This window comes from Rhipicephalus microplus, chromosome 6 (assembly GCF_043290135.1).
Source record: "Rhipicephalus microplus isolate Deutch F79 chromosome 6, USDA_Rmic, whole genome shotgun sequence".
Lineage (NCBI taxonomy): Eukaryota > Metazoa > Arthropoda > Arachnida > Ixodida > Ixodidae > Rhipicephalus > Rhipicephalus microplus.
Window position 1 is genome coordinate 119,761,053 of NC_134705.1, and position 15,186 is coordinate 119,776,238.

Genomic DNA, 15,186 nt, shown 5'->3' on the forward strand with positions numbered 1-15,186 from the left:
CTGTCTTTCCCAAAACACGCTGTCCTAATTGAGAAGAAAGAAGAAGTGTGGCGTTCCGTATGCTTCGCGGGTATATTGTAGTCTTCAGAGCCACCAGGGACCCATGCACCCATCGCACTTGTTCACTTCTGACGTCAATACCTGACTAGATGTTTTACATATGAAAAAAAACACACCGAAGATCACGATCGTCCTTAAGGCAAACTCTGAGCGCTGCTTGGTGTAGGAGCAACCCCACTATGGTTTGAGGTTCTCGCTCTCCGTGGTTGTAGCAATGTAACAAACGTCACATGCCGCCTGAGAAACTTTCAGCGCCCGAGCGCTACAAACACCATGCAGTGCAGTTCAGGCACCCCGAATCAAGTGAAATGTGGACAGCACATTTAAGACAAGCAAAGCCAGATGCAGTGCAAGTACCGTCCCTGCATAAGTAGGGGCCCCGACTGAGAGATGGGCGTGCTTGATAGAGGAAGAAAGAAAGTGAAGTTAGAGGCTATTGGCCTATGAAATATACGGACTTCGTGTTCTATCTTTTTCGTCCTCGTTCGCTTTATCGGTTACATCGACGGCGACAACACCAACGGTGACACTGCTCAATGCAGAAATGACAGCTTAAGAGCTTCGCTCTGAAAATAATATAGAACATTCAGTTTTACCCTGTAGATGCGAGTGCATCCATGAAGCTATAGCATTGCAAGGCAATGGTCATGCTGCTCTAGATAATGCCATCAATACTTGCTTGCGTACAACACTGCCAAATAGCACAAAAGGCAAGCACGTTGTCATTCGGCACAAAGGAAAATATGTCCACACTACGGCAACTTTATGTCAGTAACAATATATATGAAAACTTTGAGAAAAAGACCAGAAGAGTGGAACGTCTGACAAGAGTGACTAAGCACACATATTTCAGCAAAGCTATGCTTACTACAGGAATGCTTTCTCGTTGAAATTTAAAAAAAAATACTCAAGCAATTGTCATAGCAGCAACAACGTTATAATGTGCTGGCACGTACCTAGACATCCGTGTGCCTATGTGAGCAAACATTTCTAACTATAGCACGTAATAGTGTTCTACAAACTAATGTGAGTGAGACTTACGTGTAAAAGGAAGCATTACGTACAGATACAGAGGATTAGGCACGATATACAACCCCATTTATAGTGAATTATGCCCTTTCTTTACCTGGTGGCTTCTTTTCTTACTTGAGGCAAATATATAATAACAAGAAGTGTGTAGGCATATTCCAGAAACAAAAAATGACTCAAATAAAAAAAACTGGCAGTGCTGCGGAATATTCATATGCCTCTCACTTCTGACGAGATTCAAAGTGTAACATAAAGTGGGACAAGCGTCCACAAAATATACTTGCCGAATATGTGTAATGAATACGCCATAGGTATGTATTTGTTGTGTAACAATATTTTCTTTTAAAACAAACAATTGATAGTATTGCTTTTCAATTGTTTTGGACAGTGATCTCACCCTCTGAGATATTGTACATTAGTATATGCTGCAACAATCATTAGTCAGATTTAGCTTCCGAGAGAATCAATGCATAAAGAAGGCGTACGTTGGTGTAAGCATGACCATACTGTATGATAGTGTTTTTATGGGCATAAGATTGTATTACGTGCATTTAAAACAGATTATTTATTTCAGGTATACTCCCAAACAAAAGAAACTTGAAAAAATTTGTGCCTTGCTCTTCTGGCTGCTGCTGCCTGAAGGCCACATCTCTAAATGATATCTTGAAGCTTGACATCCACAGATTTGAAGAGCACAGTCTTAAGCATGAAGAGTACACCTGTACTTTTTTTGTATTTTGCTAGAGTCTGCCACAATTATGGTGAGTCGCTTGACTAGATGCTGTGTCCATGAAACTAAAGAATGGATGAGAAATTTTAAAATAATTTGTTATAAGATCAATGTTTCTTCACGTTTTTCTATTTAGAAGTACGGAGTCTATGCACCACGTACATCAGTGCAGGAAAATTTCGCAGAAGTAAAATGATTTCAGGTGAATTACGGAATCTATAGCTTTCCAACCTGAGCACACTTAGGATGTTGAATTTTGTCGCTTTGCGCGTAATACTTTGCATGTAATACATACAAGTAAGTCATCACCACTTTCATAAAAGATCTTCACAGGGACGCTTGCTATGAATATGGCACACGCAATCAGGGCAATATATTGTCACGTGCTTGCTCAAGAAAGACGTTGGCAGTAGTGCATGTGCCATGAAGGAATATGAAATGGACGAAAAAGAAGAACTCGCTTGTGTGTTCTAATAAAAAGACGGCCCTGCTTCTGGTGTCTCAATCTCTGCGGCAAGACCTCTGTTTGACGTCGTGACACTGGTGGAGGTGCTGGGTAGGGGGAACGCAGAGGGCCCGAAGATCCTCACGCAGTATTTTCCTAATCATTTGTCGCAGGGAACTTTCGCATATGGTAGTGTTCTGAGCTGCAGCACTTACTGCCGTGTGGTTCGACAGGCGGTCAAAATGTCGGCAACGTTGTTGCAGTGCGCACTCGATGACAGTCGCCTATCTTATGAATCCATATACTGTTGTAGGTGGATTTCGTCCGATGCCCACAAACACTGGTTCCTTAATAACACCCTGCATTAGGTGACGCACCTTCTTTGCCTCGGGCACGTCAGGGTCAGCTCGTCGAAACAGACGGATCATACCCTCTGGGTACACGGTGGCTTTTTCCTTGGGTTTTGCACGTGGGCCTCAACCAGTTGCTCTGTGCGGTCCCGTCGGTCCGAGTTCAAAAATGTAGCGAAGAGCTTTCGACGGAAATCTTCCCAATATTGGAATGTAGCCCCGCGGTTCTCGTACCACGTGCGAGTGCTATTTTCCAGTGCGAAATATGCACGACCAAGTTTGTGCTGTTTGCTCCAGTGGTTGGAAACAGCGACCCGTTCGAACTGTTCGAGCCAGTCCTCGACATCCTCAAACTCTTCCCCACGGAAAACTTCAGGAACGCGAAGATGTTCAAGAGTCACATGCGAGGAAAGAGTGGTCTGCGATGGAAGGATAGCCGTGGATGTCGTAGGAGCTGCCACGCTGGAAAGAGGAGGAAAAGGTGCGGACTCCGGACTTAGACCTAGTAGGCGCCTACTGAATCGGTGCACCGGAGTCGTGACGAGGGGCTGAGTCTCTGGACTAGGTGAACGGACCCAAGCAAGACTGCCCTGCATCAGGTTGTAGGCTCCAGCACCTCCACTTTTCCTCTATTGTGGCGCCATTTACAATTCTCACACGTGAGGACGTCCCATTCTTTTAGGGTGAACAAGAGCAAATGGCATTCAATGAACTACGACAAGGCCTGCGAACACCTCCAGTCCTTGCGCACTTCGATCAGGAAGCCCCTAGAGCACTTTACACTGACGCCAGCAATGTAAGTCTGGGTGCCATTTTGGTGCAGTGGCAAGATGGCTGTGAAAGAGTAATTGCCTACGCCAGCAGAACTCTCTCTCGCACGAAGGAGAACTACTCGACTACCGAGAAGGAGTGTCTCATCGCGGTGTGGGCGGTCATCAAATTTCGTCCATATTTTTATTGCCGCTCCTTCAAGGTTGTTATCGACCATCACTCATTGTGCTAACTCGCCAACTTTAAAGATACATCTGGCCGTTTCGCGCACTGGAGCCTAAGGCTTCAAGAATTAGACATGACCGTCATCTATAAATCTGGGAAGAGGCACACCGATGCTGACTGTCTCTCACGGTCGCCAGTGGAGACTATCGCTCATAATGATGAAAACATCGCAGCATTCTTGAGAGTTGTCAACACGGCCACTATATCACAAGAGCAGCGCCGTGACCACGAGCTGTTACCGCTCATTGAATATTTAAAAGGACGACGTAAAGACGTGCCACGGTTATTTGGTAGAAGACTGCCATCTTTTTGGTTGCGAAACGATGTTCTCTATAAGAAAAAAATCTGACCAACTGGCAACCGCACTTGCTGGTCGTGTCTGCCTCTCTTCGAAAAGAAATTAAGGAAGCGTACCATGATAAAGCAACTTCTGGTCATCTAGGCTACACCCGAACATTGTGCCGACTACGATACAAGTACTACTGGCCAAAGTTAACTGCTGCTGTTAACCATCATGTGCGAACTTGCCCCGACTGCCAAAGACGCAAGGCGCCTCCCAGCAAGCCAGCTGGTCTATATCATCAAGTATAAGCACCAGCGAAGCCGTTCACCCAGATTGGTATGGATTTCCTGGGTCCCTTTCCAACTTCCACAACAGGGAACAGATGGATTATTGTAGCCACCGATTACCTCTCCCATTATGCGGAGACTAAAGCTATGCAGCACGGCACAGCAGCAGAACCCGCTCAGTTCTTCATCGAAAACATCGTTTTTCGGCAACATCATTTTTCGGCATGGCGCTCCGACAGCAGTGATCACAGACAGAAGATCTGCCTTAACCGCAGAGCTTTTGGAGTCGGTGCTCAGACTCAGCGGTACAGCTCACCGGAGAACAGCTGCATATTGTCCGCAGAAAATGAACTGACAGAGCCTTTCAATAGGACCCTCACAGACATGATCAGCATGTACGTTGACACGGAACATAAAAAACTGGGATTAGATATTGCCGTACGTGCCTTTTGCCTCTAATACCGCTCGACAAGAAACCACTGGAATGACACCTTTCAGTATGATCTGGGGTCGCGAAGTCACGGCAACGCTGGCATGTGTGTGACGACATCCATGTAGACGCCGAAGAATTCAGTCAACGCGCCGAGGAAGCCACACAGCTCATGTACGTGCGCATCTGTGATCAACAGCATCAAGATGCACAATGATATAACCCCCGACACAAGTTCATTAGCTATACACCAGGCGACAAGGCCTGGGTATGGATTGCGATACGTCGACGTGGCCTCTCTGAAAAACAACTAAGACGGTACCTTGGCCTATACAGCGTCACGCGACGCTTGAACGACGTATACTACGAAGTTGTTCCCGGCACTGACTGTAGTTCTAAGCGCCAAAAGCATTTACCCGAAGTCGTGCACGTCGTGCGTATGAAACCGTATTTATCGAGTTAATTAGCTCCCGGTTGCCGTGTTGGCGCGACCACTTCATATGCCTGGTAAAGCGCCGAAGTTGCACATCGGGAATATGCCTCTTTCGGAGGGAGGCAAATGTCACGTGCTTGAACAAGAAAGACGATGGCAGTTGTGCATGTGCCATGAAGGACTATGAAATCAATGAAAAACAAAAGAACTCGCTTGTGCGTTCTATTAAAAAAACCGACCTGCTTCCGGTGTCTCTATCTCTACGGCAAGACCTCTGTTTTGACGTCGTGACAATATTAGAGTATATGAGAACACCATGTCATATACAAAAATACCTTGTGGATCCGTTAATCTATATAAAATATTGTACTTTATTTCGGTTTGCTTGTTTTCAATGTTGAGTGTCCATATTCAAGAAGATTTGGCGCGATGTCCTCAAAAGTAAACAATGCCCAACACCCAGAGTTCACACGATTGGCCCTCCAAGCTCGGCTTGACGCCGTCCGTGTGGCACTATACGGGTGGCGTGAGGTCTGTGCTGCACCTTCTCTGGACGAAATGAAGACTTACTCAACATCACCATCAAGCTCGGCATGCAAATGTTCTATATCAAAGTAAATGTAACTCAAAGCAAATACAGTGCAGTTTACGTTAGTAATACAGTGAGGCCAAAAAATATTTTAAGCACGAGTACTCTAATACATGTAATTACCACCTACTTAAGTTATACCTATTTGCAATATTACCTGTACAGGTATATGGCATAAATCAATAACTCTATTTTGGAGGCTGTTGCAAGTTGCTCAAACTGGAAACCTGTACACGACACTTCGATACAGACAGCCACGGATGAGGTAATTAAATGACGCAGCTCCACGACGTCAAGCTCAATCTCCGGCGTCAGCATATTTATGATCCTACTGAAATGCGGACGTTGCCTTGCATCACTGCACCTGGGAGTACCGAGGGTAACATTACAGAGACTAATGGATGTATGCACATTCAGAGTGCACAGTATTTAAGATTGAATTGTAGGTTCAAGAAACCATGATAACGAAGATGAAACTGGAAACTTCCAACATGAAAGGACTCACAGCGATGCCATCTCAAAAACCAGGAGCAAGCTTTTTTTTATTTCAATATGAGTTTCTGAGCCACTCATGATCTACATGCGTAATGTACAAGTTGGGAAAAAACATTTTTTGGTTCTGCGTAGCACTGTGTATTATATTACAAGTATCAAAAGTTTAAAACATAGACACAAGTAAGAAGTATTTCAAATAATGTCTTTGCTGTTCGTGTTTTACACATGCTTATGATGTAAACTCTGTTCGTGGCCTTCAGTACCACAGAGATTGCGTTTAGTCTAGAGTTTCAAGTTCCTACTTGATTCTCCTGCAGTATTTAGGTTCTCTAATTATGTCAATCATTTCATTCTTCTAGCTCATTCGATAGGGGCAAGTCAAAAAACCCCCAGTTACTGCTTGAAGCCGAAAGCTCCAGGGAACACATGTGGGAGAGGTCCATTTACTTCATGGTATTTTGATTCTGAGAGCCGTAAATGCAAGGCTTTCACCTTCGGCGGATGCAACGGCAACTTAAACAGGTCTTCTTCGGAAGGACAGTGCCAACGCTGGTGCTTACGTAAGTGAATTCCTTCCCTATATTAGAGCCTTTCTATCCAGCTATCTGGGAAAGCACGGCGTTTAGATCAATGTAGAAAAGCGTCAAAAAGTATTCATGTCAGGTATATTCGTAATAGGACCATCGTCCACATTAGCACTCGCTCTCTATACTTAGGCCTCCTACTATGTTGGGTGATAAATATTAGAAAATATTCAGATATACAACATTTCTAAGCAAACTATCAATATAATAAAATGTTCTCGATTATCAAAACCTTCCAGTTCATTTCAATAATAAATAATTATTACACAGCATGTACAAAACCAGAAACGAATAGAAAAATAAAAAGAAAATGACAGCATTTAGGTACAAGGAAGAAAGCAAAGCAGATCTGCAGTTATCAAACTGACGTATTAGGAGAGTATCGAACGTTTTTTGTCGAAAAATTAACAATATTATAGCTGCAAATTACAATATGCAAATTTTTGAGTCACATATTTATCAATACTGATATTTAGCGTGTAATCAAGTGCGCGTAACGTAAAAATAATTACTACTCAAAAATATGCCCGAGAATAGGTACGTCGATATTATACCTTGTTTTTACAAAAAAAACTTTTTCTCAAATTGGCAATATGCCAATATCAACCGACATTATACAACGCAAGCATTGATGAGTTCACTCGAACTAATATTGCACGTTGGTTTTGTTGTTGTTCTTCATAACTGACAATGGGATAAAGCATCCAGGACAAAAAAAAGAAGAGTGACGCGTGAACAATCACATATAACGCAAAAATGACAGAGGCTAATGTTTTGTGCGCTTTAGTGAGATAAAATGCCATGGCATCTTGCTAAATCGAGAGCTGAGAAACATGTTGCTTAAATTTCGTATTGCACACAACAATTTTTTTTTGCGCAGGTGGTGGTCCAGAGAAACCAGTCTGTAGCTTGACTGTCGAAAAAGTTAAACGGATTGGGGGCATTTTCGCATGGTCATATAATGCTACACAGGACCAATGTCAAGTGCTCCTGTACAGCGGGTTTGGCGGAAACTCGAACAAATTCAGAAGTTGTTATCAGTGCATGAACAGATGTAGTGGTGAGTTTCTTCTTATTCAAACATGCAAAAATTTTGCCCTTTATCAACGCTTCAATAGCTTCTCTGACTTGTAAATCATTTCTAAGTCTAGAAACCAATTGACCAGCCGCTCAGTACTCGCGCTGTGTGCCTTGATGGATGCATAGCTTCTCTAAGCTTGAGAGAAACGTAAGACTACCCAAGAGCGCAAGACAAGTGCTGCCATCTGGCTTTGGATGTGGAGAAACTGTGGACCAGTACCTAATAACCCGATCTTAGCACCTGCAAAGTAATGTTCACATGTATGATACCAGGGGTCGAAAAAGTGATCATTCCTAGATGAACCCCTTCATTAGGCGTGTGCAGAATCGTGTACATGTACTTCAAAGATGCGTCACACGCCCCATGTTTGTTTCAAATGGCCTGAAACTCGGCTTTAGCATTCCTGCCGGCTTTCTGAGTGAACAGCTATTGGTCAATTATTTCATTGCGCTCCGTAATGCTGCATAAGACCACTTTGCTGGAGACGCTACCTTTGTTCGGCGATTCTTCGATGTGCTGCATTCCAGAACCGACGTGAAAAGTTTATTTCTTGTCCGCTCGTATGAATACAACCGGCAAGAAAATTGTGCAAATGATTCGCGCCAAATTTTCAATTATTTTCATGCAAGAAGTAAAGCTGGCTTGTGGCAGAAAAATTAGGTAGTTAGAGACAGGCTTGTTAACATATTTGTTTACTGAAACTCACACAAAACATCACATTCTTTCATTTTCTTTCTTGGAACAAAATAATGAGTGCTTCAAAGTACTATCTTGCGAATTTGGAGTTTTTCTAAAGGCGCATACTAAATTGACTGCAGGGAGCATTCAGAAAAAAATTATGGTGAGCTAGGTGCTTGATATTGATGAAGGAGCTGTGCCCCCACGGCTGCTGAGAGACCGGGCAAAAGATCAAACAATGTGCTGCCCATGTGTAACCGTCCACGTGCAATGAGTTGTTCTATGAGCCATTCATATCCAAGAGATATTGTCACTCATCAAAGGGCACTAAAGGTGACACAATGATGATAACGGGAGATATAGTAGCTTCATATTGTCTTTGTACGTATCAGCTATATTAAGAGCACATGCAAAATCACCCCGTTTTACTGGATGAATAAAATTTCACATTAAAATGTACACTCACCTTTAATGCAGCAATAACGGACCAGTGCGGACAAGCTTCGAAGCATTTAAGCGATAAAAACCACTCTACATCTAGAATTTTTGTCTTGGTGGTATGTATTAACCCTGCTCAAGCGTTTATGTATTCTGGAATGCTTCAGGCAGAACAATTTGAAATAGCTATGTTCAAAACGGAACCATTTCTCTGACGAACACATTGCTTGTCAAGATATATTGCTTCGCTACATGTGGCTCAGGCTACTATACAGCTATCAAAAAGAGACACATATTTTCTATTCGGTCTTCTTCTTTAAATTAAAACAAAAAATTAATTACGTTCTCTTTACTATAATCCCAAGACACGTTCTGGAGCGATTCCTTGTGTTTTCGTTATTAATCCATATCATACACACAAGGCTAACTTGAAGCCGGTCAGTGAAATCAGACCGAAAGTAAAGCGGTAGAACAATGCCCTCTATTACGAGCAAAATAACAAGACTGTTGAATTTATTCCAAAACCTATTTTCACGTAACATCGCTGTGTAATATTATCAGAAAAGATATGTCATCTCGAAATATAAGCAGGCCGAACGGTGTTTTTTGTAACCGTTACGGGAAGCCACAATATCTAATGGGAGTTGGCTGCCTTCATTCTTAAAAACATTTTGCCGTTGGGGCATAGAGGATGAAAATCAAGCTGCTTGCAATTCCTCAGGCTTGCTTGTAATTACGGTGTGTGCTGCTCGACTAAATATATTCAAGAAATATCAAAATTCAGTACTGTGTGCATACGCTACAATCACTGAAGAACCTAAAGCGAACTCTTTGAAAGTTCAAGAATGACGCAATGCTCAATGTTTAGGGCAAATTCACCTTATAATCGACCAATCCCCTTCTTTGGGTACGAGCCATTTGCACAGGGAAACAAAAACAACAACAACAAGTTCAGCTTTCTCGGGATGTAAGATTCTCCCCGCGATTACGAAGTGACCAAATTCGTGTCAAAACCTGAATATTATTCGTACCGTTATTGATTAAGGAAGGCTCACTTATCGCATAACTTAAGCAGCAAATAGCAATGCAAGCAGCACCAAGAAAGAAAGCCCTGGAAGTAATGGCTAAAGCCTTAGTCCATGTTATCCATAATTAGCTTACACGTTTGGGACTTATCAAAACTTAGTAGATCTTATTGAATGAAATCTCAAATTATTGAGCTTTCCCAACGTTAGTGTGGCATAGGCCGAAACTTCCGACTACCCGCTGATTTTAAACTACACCATTCCTGGAACATGATCTATATTTTTAGGTCGCAATATTCACTATGTCATCTGTGGTTTTACGTCACAAAACCGAAATTCTATTATGAGAGACGCTTATGTGGAGGGCTCTTAATGTTTCGATCAACTAGTGTTCTCTATTATTCGCTGACATCCCTCAGTAAACAGGCCTCCACCATTTCTCATCTACCCTAATGCAAACACCTCGGCCGTGATCGGACCCAGAACGAAGGCTGGATCAGCAGCCGTGCACCATGGGCACAGATCACCGTGGCGGACAGTTCAAGATCACTCACATATAATTCGTTTCTTTCCCATCGAAAGAATTAATAAACTTAGCCAGAAGTTGCACCTCTGTTAGGAGTAGCGCAATACATTTGCTTCACGATACTTACAACAGTTCAGGACGGTGTCTGATGCTCAATTTCCATGTTAGCACAAGGACATTAACGCCCATTTGAGTGTTCTTGCCTCCACTGGCAGATATTCAGTGCTTATAAATTAGAGCCAAGAACAGCTTAAAATGCCTGAATGTCCAAGCGAGTTTTTCATGCGATAAAAAAAATATGTCAACAACGTAGGCCTCCTCAATTTATTTATCCATAATATTAAATTATCACAGAAAAGGAAGCAAACAAGTAGACAGAAAGGGAGAAGGTGGAGAGGCTAACCAGAAAGACATCCCTTTGGCTCCCCTATATTGGGAATTAGGGAAGGGCACAAAATAGAGGGAAAAGAAAATAGAGTAAAAGGGGAGGGAGATCCAATAAATTGACCGCCGCAGTTTGATTTTTTTCAGGAAACAAAAACTCTAGATATATATGTGACATTCTCAATTACCAGTTCATGGTGCACTACTTCTCACAAGTGCCATTTGGCATTGGCTGGCCTACATAAAAAACATAATGCCCTCTCGAAGAAGAAGAGAAAACCAAGTTTCAGCGGAGTACCTCCAGCTTAATAAAGACTCATGCGTGGTGCTAAATAATTAGGATTTTTATGTTTTCACTTCAAGTTACGTGCTCAAGTTTCTCTCAAGAGCTAAGGAGTAGCTGGTGCCCTAATTATGCACCAACATCTCCTTTAAGCAATAAAAAAAGATGTTTAATGCACTCCTTCGTTGTTGCTCACTTTCGCAAATGTACCACTGCAAGAACGAAGTGAAGGGGGTTGCAAGAAGACGTTTCTTGTAGAACTGTTAGTTTGTTTGTTTGTTTTTCAACTTGCAACGAAAATTAGTTGTACTTGGCTAACCATGGTATGTTCAAACATCACAAAATTTGTGGGGTCATTGTGCGTTTACAACACTTCAAGGAAGTGCCGGGCAACAGATAAAGAGCATGCAAGCAAACGTTCCTGAGTTTTTGTCAGATTTTTTTTATTACTTTCCGAAGATATTGCACCATTTGGTAAAGAAGGTGATGAAGGCTAGCATACAATTTAATCCTAAGGTGCCGCAAAGCCTAGCTTTGACAGTCAATGCTACTAAATATCCTGTAACCAGTGGGACATTTCCCACTACTGTTACAGGAATGAGCAAGACCATCTCTTAAAATAGTAGTCGAGATCGCCAATGCGTGAGGGTGATAAGCAATCACTACCACAGTACTCCTTTAACGACAACGTTTGATGACACACATTACAGACTTAAATTAGATGTACGACTACCATAAAAGGTGATCCGAGTCATTAACCCAACTGTCTAAGTCATACTATATATTACGTAAAAAACCTCTATCACCATATCAATGACCATTTATTTGATACCCAGGACAAATTGTTACAAAATTGTGCGAGATTAATCATCTGAGAATATCACAAGGAATTCGTTAGAGGTCGGAGGCATTCACCTCGCAATGGTGACACTAGCAGTTTTCACTTATTAGCAGTTCGTTTCATATCGACTTCTACACCTTCAAAATGTAACTAGAACCGATGTAAAGAACGAAGTGACTTCTTATCACTAGTGACTTGGTCATGTTACAGTTAACACATATAAAATGTATCGCATTTTTATTGAGTCTTCCTTTCATGTCCATGATGCAATGTTACAAGAATGTATGAGATAATCCTGCCGACCGCATTACTTGTAATCGCGAATAGGTAGGACTCATTGGTGCCGTAACAGTGACCATTTTATTGCTAATGACAACTAGTGTGATACCAATGAGCACACACTCGAATTGTAAGTGGGACTGCTACAGAAGACAAATTGATTACCTATCGCAAGTGACTCGATTGTGCCACAATAAATACGAAGCATTGCTTTGCGTACTGCAAGCGCGTTTGGCGTATGCCTATGTATCTAAATGTCTATATATCTACATAAGCACGGGCGAGTATGTGCCACTGGTTAGTGACAGTTAGTAACACATATGAGAAATTTTAGCACGTGAGCGTTAAGAAAAAGCTGAGATCGGCTGCGTTGATCCAACGAATGTAAAGAAAAATATACCAGGGTCCCAGCAGGAATCGAAGCCCAGCGTTCTGCGTGGCAACCAAGTATTCTGCCACAGAGCCACGCCAAGTCTCGCAACTACTACGACGACGAGTGGTCGAACCTATAGGTTTTAACATCCATGATGTGTACATTGAAGTCGCCGACTAGTATAAAGTACGGGCAGATGGACGCATGGATAAACGGATGGACATGTGGACGTGTGAGCGCATGCATGGACGGACAGATGGACGGCATTGGTGATTGTATATTGTGCTGTCATATAGTTTATTACACACAAGGTTGGTTGTTTACACATATGTTTCCATTTCTCTTGCTGGTGTTCAGTTTCGGTTTGCGTTTTGTGGGGCATGATGGACGCCAAATGGGTCGGTGCTAAGAAGCTTCGCCTCTAAAATCTAGCATTAGCAGAGTCGACCCGACGAACGCATAGAATAAATATGATGGTTCCAGCAGCAATCAAACCCCACATTCTGCATTGCAATCAAGTATTTCACTACACAGCCAGGCTAGGTCTGGGAACTGCTTTTCAAGTAGACCATGATGTTCATAAAACGTCAATTTTGTTGCAGCGCTGGCTGTTCTATCTTGTAAACAGTACACAGCATTTTCAGCATTCACAGAGTTCACATTCTTCAAGATTTGGCAAGCATGGACGTTAGCAATATTGAAAACTCCCGTCTCCGGTGCATGCGTGCATAAATTTGATGTTTTCAAACCCATTACCACTCAGACTATTTTTACACAGTTCTTTGGCTATGTATCCTATCACCAATACCGCGACGCACGGGGTTTTATTGATGTTGACATATAAATGCTGATGCAATAAAAATATTAGTGATGCATAGAGAGTAAGGAACACGCCCTATTGGAAAAATTGCCATGGTGGATACTGTAAAACATGGTGGGCGTAGTGGAAATAATAGTGGGCATGGTGGAAATAATAGTGGGCATGGTGGAAATTATGATGGCTATGGTGGGACGTAGTGGAAAATATGGTGGTTATGCCGGGACATACTGGGTTGTATGGTGTACAGATGATGGGTAAAGTGGAAATGATGGTGGAAAGCAGAGGCTAGATAGTGGGCAATAATGGGACACTCTGCCTACCATTGCGATAATGCTGGGAAGCCCTAAGCATATGGTGGGTGGTGCTTATTATGGTGGGCTACATGGTGTACCAAGCTGAGAAACTCTTCCCACCATTGCGATAATGCTGGGAAGCACTAAGCAGATGATGGGTGCTGCTTGTTATGGTGGGCCACATGGTGTACCAAGCTGAGAAGCTCTGCCCACCATCGCGATAATGCTGGGAAGCAGTAACCAGATGACGGGTGGGCTTATAATTGCGGGCAAATTATATAGTGTACCAAGCTGGGATCTGTACACTACATGTTCTACCATCATGATTTCCACCAAAGGTTAGGCCTACTGATCGAGCCCGTACAATTGTGCTATCCGTGCTTCCGGGTTTCAGAATACACGATTACGACGATTAAGTATGACAATGCAGCGCAGCCATATGGCATCAATTAACCTAAATGAAGCATTTTTCATTGTGTATGGTGTTCGCTCAAGAAGCAACAAACATCGATGTGACGCGATTAAAGCACTCCCAGAGAACGTAATTAAGTGTCTTCTCACCGACAGCCGCCGGTCGCACTCGCCGGCACTTCTCTAGCTTTTGTACGAGAACTCAGACGTGGCAATTCGTGTGCTTGGTGAACCATTATGATAGCGTAATGTTTCCGGTACACTGCATTCGTTTTGGCCAAGCCGTTATGTAGTTGTTGCTTTAGCGAAAGAGCTACAGCGTTGCGCTGGCGCGACCGCCCTCTACATTGCGCGAAAAGCATCCCAATACTCAATCAAATAAATTAGGCGGGCGTATCTATGAAATGAGCCTAGAAGCGTCATAAAGCGTGAGCAGATGTCGCCCTTTAGAACGAGCGCGAAACGGATATTAAACTTGGCAGACTCGCCGGTAAACTGTTGCTGCTCCGCAGTCCACTTGGTTTTTTTTCCCTTGAAGTTGTGAATTGCAAAAAAAAAAATAGCACTAGTGCCAATAACATAGTGGCAATCGTTACAGGGCGCAGTTGCTTGTGTTTAATAAATGTGCAATTTTTAGTAGCAGGTGTAGATCTTGTCTATGTTGTGTACACGACAAACATAACTTGAACCTTAAGTTTGAATGGCAACTAAGTATTTAACACGCAATCGCCGTCATGTTGGTGTGGCGCAGTGGTTAGCGTCTTCGAATGGAAATCCGCAGGTTGCACGTTCGATCCTCCGTGGCGCCTTGTTTTTTCTTTTTACGGGACAGGTGTTTTTTATACTGTTTTTATAGAATTCTTTTTATTTTTTGTGGCAGCTCGTCACGGTGATTCTGACGTCATTTTGGGCTCAACTGTTGCCGGCACTGCAGCACCCACCATACCCACCATGCGCCATGGTGGGTGTTTCCCACCATTCACCCACTACATTAATCCACTATAACGGTGGGTGGTGGTTTCCACCATGCCCACCATTCGTTT

The 15,186-nt window shown here is 42.8% G+C and overlaps 1 protein-coding gene across 2 annotated transcripts in view; it reads left to right on the forward strand.

The window, feature by feature from the left end:
* Positions 1-15,186, forward strand: part of LOC119168024 (uncharacterized) — a 40,968-nt gene that overhangs the window by 23,918 nt on the left and 1,864 nt on the right. The window contains exons 6-8 of one of the 2 annotated variants that reach the window (XM_075866487.1): positions 1,664-1,850; positions 6,487-6,687; positions 7,592-7,771. The gene's annotated coding sequence lies outside the window, so the exon portion shown is untranslated. The remainder of the gene's footprint in view (positions 1-1,663; positions 1,851-6,486; positions 6,688-7,591; positions 7,772-15,186) is intronic. The other variant, XM_075866489.1, reaches the window with a different exon arrangement.